Here is a 7,453-nt window from a genome sequence, read left to right on the forward strand (position 1 = left end):
AACTGGGGGATTCTGGGAGTTGGAGTCCCCCCCCTTTAAAGATGCCAACTGGGGGATTCTGGGAGTTGGAGTCCCCCCCTTTAAAGATGCCAACTGGGGGATTCTGGGAGTTGGAGTCCCCCCCTTTAAAGATGCCAACTGGGGGTTTCTGGGAGTTGGAGTCCCCCCCTTTAAAGATGCCAACTGGGGGATTCTGGGAGTTGGAGTCCCCCCCCCCTTTAAAGATGTCAACTGGGGGATTCTGGGAGTTGGAGTCCCCCCCTTTAAAGATGCCAACTGGGGGATTCTGGGAGTTGGAGTCCCCCCCCCTTTAAAGATGCCAACTGGGGGATTCTGGGAGTTGGAGTCCCCCCCTTTAAAGATGCCAACTGGGGGATTCTGGGAGTTGGAGTCCCCCCCTTTAAAGATGCCAACTGGGGGATTCTGGGAGTTGGAGTCCCCCCCCTTTAAAGATGCCAACTGGGGGATTCTGGGAGTTGGAGTCCCCCCCCCTTTAAAGATGCCAACTGGAGGATTCTGGGAGTTGGAGTCCCCCCCCTTTAAAGATGCCAACTGGGGGATTCTGGGAGTTGGAGTCCCCCCCCTTTAAAGATGCCAACTGGGGGATCCTGGGAGTTGGAGTCCCCCCCTTTAAAGATGCCAACTGGGGGATTCTGGGAGTTGGAGTCCCCCCCTTTAAAGATGCCAACTGGGGGATTCTGGGAGTTGGAGTCCCCCCCCCTTTAAAGATGCCAACTGGGGGATTCTGGGAGTTGGAGTCCCCCCCTTTAAAGATGCCAACTGGGGGATTCTGAGAGTTGGAGCCCCCCCCTTTAAAGATGCCAACTGGGGGATTCTGGGAGTTGGAGTCCCCCCCCCTTTAAAGATGCCAACTGGGGGATTCTGGGAGTTGGAGTCCCCCCCTTTAAAGATGCCAACTGGGGGATTCTGGGAGTTGGAGTCCCCCCCTTTAAAGATGCCAACTGGGGGATTCTGGGAGTTGGAGTCCCCCCCTTTAAAGATGCCAACTGGGGGTTTCTGGGAGTTGGAGTCCTCCCCTTTTAAAGATGCCAACTGGGGGATTCTGGGATTTGGAGTCCCCCCCTTTAAAGATGCCAACTGCGGGTTTCTGGGAGTTGGAGTCCCCCCCTTTAAAGATGCCAACTGGGGGTTTCTGGGAGTTGGTGTCCCCCCCCTTTAAAGATGCCAACTGGGGGATTCTGGGAGTTGGAGTCCCCCCCCTTTAAAGATGCCAACTGGGGGTTTCTGGGAGTTGGTGTCCCCCCCCCCTTTAAAGATGCCAACTGGGGGATTCTGGGAGTTGGAGTCCCCCCCCTTTAAAGATGCCAACTGGGGGTTTCTGGGAGTTGGAGTCCCCCCCCTTTAAAGATGCCAACTGGGGGTTTCTGGGAGTTGGAGTCCCCCCCTTTAAAGATGCCAACTGGGGGATTCTGGGAGTTGGAGTCCTCCCCCTTTAAAGATGCCAACTGGGGGATTCTGGGAGTTGGAGTCCCCCCTTTAAAGATGCCAACTGGGGGATTCTGGGAGTTGGAGTCCCCCCACTTCAAAGATGCCAACTGGGGGATTCTGGGAGTTGGAGTCCCCCCCCCTTCAAAGATGCCAACTGGGGGATTCTGAGAGTTGGAGTCCCCCCCCCTTTAAAGATGCCAACTGGGGGATTCTGGGAGTTGGAGTCCCCCCCCTTTAAAGATGCCAACTGGGGGATTCTGGGAGTTGGAGTCCCCCCCCTTTAAAGATGCCAACTGGGGGATTCTGGGAGTTGGAGTCCCCCCCCTTTAAAGATGCCAACTGGGGGTTTCTGGGAGTTGGAGTCCCTCCCCTTTAAAGATGCCAACTGGGGGTTTCTGGGAGTTGGAGTCCCCCCCCCTTTAAAGATGCCAACTGGGGGATTCTGGGAGTTGGAGTCCCCCCCTTTAAAGATGCCAACTGGGGGATTCTGGGAGTTGGAGTCCCCCCCCCTTTAAAGATGCCAACTGGGGGATTCTGAGAGTTGGAGTCCCTCCCCTTTAAAGATGCCAACTGGGGGTTTCTGGGAGTTGGAGTCCCCCCCCTTTAAAGATGCCAACTGGGGGATTCTGGGAGTTGGAGTCCCCCCCTTTAAAGATGCCAACTGGGGGATTCTGGGAGTTGGAGTCCCCCCCCCTTTAAAGATGCCAACTGGGGGATTCTGGGAGTTGGAGTCCCTCCCCTTTAAAGATGCCAACTGGGGGATTCTGGGAGTTGGAGTCCCCCCCCCTTTAAAGATGCCAACTGGGGGATTCTGAGAGTTGGAGTCCCTCCCCTTTAAAGATGCCAACTGGGGGTTTCTGGGAGTTGGAGTCCCCCCCCTTTAAAGATGCCAACTGGGGGATTCTGGGAGTTGGAGTCCCCCCCTTTAAAGATGCCAACTGGGGGATTCTGGGAGTTGGAGTCCCCCCCCCTTTAAAGATGCCAACTGGGGGATTCTGGGAGTTGGAGTCCCCCCCCTTTAAAGATGCCAACTGGGGGATTCTGAGAGTTGGAGTCCCCCCCCTTCAAAGATGCCAACTGGGGGATTCTGGGAGTTGGAGTCCCCCCCTTTAAAGATGCCAACTGGGGGATTCTGAGAGTTGGAGTCCCCCCCTTTAAAGATGCCAACTGGGGGATTCTGGGAGTTGGAGTCCCTCCCCTTTAAAGATGCCAACTGGGGGATTCTGGGAGTTGGAGTCCCTCCCCTTTAAAGATGCCAACTGGGGGATTCTGGGAGTTGGAGTCCCCCCTTTAAAGATGCCAACTGGGGGATTCTGGGAGTTGGAGTCCCTCCCCTTTAAAGATGCCAACTGGGGGATTCTGGGAGTTGGAGTCCCCCCCCTTTAAAGATGCCAACTGGGGGATTCTGGGAGTTGGAGTCCCCCCCTTTAAAGATGCCAACTGGGGGATTCTGGGAGTTGGAGTCCCTCCCCTTTAAAGATGCCAACTGGGGGATTCTGGGAGTTGGAGTCCCCCCTTTAAAGATGCCAACTGGGGGATTCTGGGAGTTGGAGTCCCTCCCCTTTAAAGATGCCAACTGGGGGATTCTGGGAGTTGGAGTCCCCCCCCTTTAAAGATGCCAACTGGGGGATTCTGGGAGTTGGAGTCCCCCCCTTTAAAGATGCCAACTGGGGGATTCTGGGAGTTGGAGTCCCCCCCTTTAAAGATGCCAACTGGGGGTTTCTGGGAGTTGGAGTCCCCCCCTTTAAAGATGCCAACTGGGGGATTCTGGGAGTTGGAGTCCCCCCCCCCTTTAAAGATGTCAACTGGGGGATTCTGGGAGTTGGAGTCCCCCCCTTTAAAGATGCCAACTGGGGGATTCTGGGAGTTGGAGTCCCCCCCCTTTAATGATGCCAACTGGGGGATTCTGGGAGTTGGAGTCCTCCCCTTTAAAGATGCCAACTGGGGGATTCTGGGAGTTGGAGTCCCCCCCTTTAAAGATGCCAACTGGGGTATTCTGGGAGTTGGAGTCCTTCCCCTTTAAAGATGCCAAGTGGGGGATTCTGGGAGTTGGAGTCCTCCCCCTTTAAAGATGCCAACTGGGGGATTCTGGGAGTTGGAGTCCCCCCCTTTAAAGATGCCAAGTGGGGGATTCTGGGAGTTGGAGTCCCCCCCCTTTAAAGATGCCAACTGGGGGATTCTGGGAGTTGGAGTCCTTCCCCTTTAAAGATGCCAACTGGGGGATTCTGGGAGTTGGAGTCCTCCCCCCTTTAAAGACGCCAACTGGGGGATTCTGGGAGTTGGAGTCCTCCCTCCTTTAAAGATGCCAACTGGGGGATTGTGAGAGTTGGAGTCCTCCCCCTTTAAAGATGCCAACTGGGGGATTGTGAGAGTTGGAGTCCTCCCCCTTTAAAGATGCCAACTGGGGGATTCTGGGAGTTGGAGTCCTCCCCCTTTAAAGATGCCAACTGGGGGTTTCTGGGAGTTGGAGTCCTCCCCCTTTAAAGATGCCAACTGGGGGATTGTGAGAGTTGGAGTCCTTCCCCTTTAAAGATGCCAACTGGGGGATTCTGGGAGTTGGAGTCCTCCCCCTTTAAAGATGCCAACTGGGGGTTTCTGGGAGTTGGAGTCCTCCCCCTTTAAAGATGCCAACTGGGGGATTGTGAGAGTTGGAGTCCTCCCCCTTTAAAGATGCCAACTGGGGGATTCTGGGAGTTGGAGTCCTCCCCCTTTAAAGATGCCAACTGGGGGATTCTGGGAGTTGGAGTCCTCCCCCTTTAAAGATGCCAACTGGGGGTTTCTGGGAGTTGGAGTCCCCCCCTTTAAAGATGCCAACTGGGGGATTCTGGGAGTTGGAGTCCCCCCCCCTTTAAAGATGCCAACTGGGGGATTCTGGGAGTTGGAGTCCCCCCCCTTTAAAGATGCCAACTGGGGGATTGTGGGAGTTGGAGTCCCCCCCCCTTTAAAGATGCCAACTGGGGGTTTCTGGGAGTTCGAGTCCTATTCTGGGAGTGGAAGTCCTCCCCTCTTAAATCATGATGTCTGTGGGTTTCTGGGAGTGGAAGTCCTCCCTCTTTCTTTTCAATCTATTTTTTTATTTTTAAACATAAGAATAAAAAAACAATATTAAGAAAAATGATCTCATCCATTACATACCGCATATCGTTTGGTTCCAAGTGTTTTTGCATCCATATTCTCAAATACATTTACAATCACAGATTTTTCATCTAGTATAACTAAATACCTCACTTTGATTGATTTAGAGAATTGGCAGAAATTGTGGTCTCAAAATTACAAAATGACAATGTCTACTGCATATAGAGAAAACTTGTATAAGATGTTTTATAGGTGGCATCTACCCCCGACCAGAATCGCAAGAATGTTTAAGAATAAATCAGAAAAGTGTTGGAAATGTCACCAGATACCTGGCTCATACTACCACATGTGGTGGACTTGCACTGAAGCCAAAAGATACTGGACTAAAATCCACATGTGGTTGGAGAAAATGATACATAAACAAATAGACTTTAAACCAGAGGTCTTTTTATTGGGAATTTTACCAGAAACCTACAACAAAGACTTAAAATATTTGATTGTAAATGTTGTAACAGCAGCCAGAATTGTATTTGCAAAAAACTGGAAAAATGAAACAATACCAAAAGAGGAAGAAATCATTCGAAAAATAATGGACTGTGCCGAAATGAGTAAATTGACATTTGAAATTAGAGAGCAAGAGGATGAACAATTTTATAAGATATGGGACTTGTTTTATCAATGGCTAAGGGAAAAAGAACAAAACTTTGGAAATGAAAAATGATATACTTATGCCTTAATTGGAAAAAGTAAATGATGATATAATTATGCTGTGAAATAATTCAACAATGATATAAGGAAGTACTAATATAAGGTCTGGTGATATAATGTATAAGGTTAAGAATTTATTATAATGATATTTCGCTGCTGATAAGGCAATTCTAGTAGGGGAACAAATGAAAACTGGTATATATAGGCAGCGATGCCTTGTTGAACAATGAAGGAATAAGATCTCTGTTTGAAGGTATGAAATGCAAGGTTAACAATGAATAGAAGTATATTCTCTGGGGGGAAACAATGCTAATGTTAACTGAATATATATGGTAGAAGGAAAATGAGACCTTTAGTTACATTAGAGGAAATATCTGAGATGGTAAACATTATTTGAAGATGTAGAGGTTAAAACAACCGTAATCAAACGACATGCTGCATGTGATGATGGTTTTTTTCTTTTTTTGTTTTTGTTTTTGTTTTTTTTTTGTTTTTTCCCCCCTTCCTTTTTGGACCTTTTTTGTCCTTTTTGGCCTTCCCCCCTCCCCCCACCCTTTTTTTTTTCTTTTCCCCTTCTCTTCTTGAACTTTTTTTTTTTGTCCTTTTTGGCCTCCCCCCCCTTCCCCCACCCTTTTTTTTCCCCCTCTCTTCCTTGTTTTACTTTGTTGTTTTTTGTTTTTTAAACCCTAGCTTATTGTGGTGCTTATTAAATATACAATAGAGAGATACGGGATGTATAAACTTAGTAGGGATGCACCTGTGATTAGACGACATATTGTATGTGAAGATGGGTTTTCCCTCCCCCCCCCCATTTTTTTCTCTCCATCCTCTCCCTTTCCCATTGTTGTCTATGTAATAAAAAAATAAAAATAATTTATAAAAAAAAACAAACTAAATACCTCACTTTCATTGTACAATGTATATTCAATTACAAGCATACTGCCTGGGGGATTCTGGGAGTTGCAGTCTTCCCCTCTTAAAGCATGACAACTGGGGGACTCTTGGAGTTGAGGTGCTACACTGATGGGCTGGCTTCTAAATCAAGGCCATGGGGCACCCTTGAAAGTAAACCAGGAAGACTGTAATGGTGGGAGCTGCCTCCCAAGGACAAAGGATGCTTATCGACAGGAAAAAATGCCTGTGGAAAAAGCTGGCAGCAATTATGGTTAGTTAGAAAGCTGATAAAAGGTAACAAGGAATTAGGCAATTTGCAGAGCTCAGCCAAAAGTTAGGAATAGAGATGGCCAGAAGCAAAGGAATTGTCTATTAGAGAACTCCTGGGGCTTTCATTAGCCAATGGCTTAGGAATGGGACAGCTAGAGAACAATAGAACCAATTGTAGAATTATTACTATAATGTTTATTAGATGATCTTTCTTATTATTTCACCTCCTCCTTTAGTGAAAATGTATAAAGCTTTCTTAATCCTTTGTTCTTGGCCTTTTAACCAGGAACCCTTTTTCCTTGGAGGACCCCAATAAAAAGCCATCAGAAAACCTGCCCCTCCTGTCTGGTGCCCATCATTGGCTTCAGCACCAGGCTCAGACCCCTGAACTGGGAACCACAACCCTCTTAAACATGGACACTGGGGGAGAAGGGGAGGAGGGAGGAGGAGAGAGGAAAGAGAGGGGAAGAAGAGGAATAAAGGAGGAAAGAAGAAGGGAGGTTGAGAAGATGGAAGGAGTAAGGTTGTTGCAAAACAATATGGAGCGGCAAGAAAGTCATCATAATGGTAATATATATGTGTGTGTAGAAATGAATATGGAGACTAATGATGAACAGACAAATGTGAAACAGCAATTATAAAAATGTATATCTATGAATGAATTTCAAAGGGAAAAATAATAAACTTTTTTTTTAAAGGATGCTGACTGGGGGATTCTGGGAGTTGAAGTCCTCCCCGTTCTTAAAGTATTTCAGCTATTGGGGTTCTGGGAGTTGTAGTCCATACCCCTTAAAGCATGCTGACTAGGGGATTCTGGGATCGAAGTCCTTCCCTCTTAAAGCACAGCTGACTTGGGGGTCCTGGGAGTGGAAGTCCTCCCCTCTTAAACCATAGCTGACTGGGGGATTCTGGGATCGATGTCCTCCCCTCTTAAAGCATCCTGGATGGGGGATTCTGGGAGTGGAAGTCCTCCCCTCTTAAAGCATGATGAGTGTGGGATTCTGGGAGTGGAAGTCCTCCCCTCTTAAAGCATGCTGGATGAGGGATTCTGGGAGTG

The sequence above is a fragment of the Thamnophis sirtalis genome, unplaced genomic scaffold, assembly GCF_051295495.1.
Source record: "Thamnophis sirtalis isolate CommonGarterSnake01/CBP01778 unplaced genomic scaffold, rThaSir2_p1.2 scaffold_4, whole genome shotgun sequence".
NCBI lineage: Eukaryota > Metazoa > Chordata > Lepidosauria > Squamata > Natricidae > Thamnophis > Thamnophis sirtalis.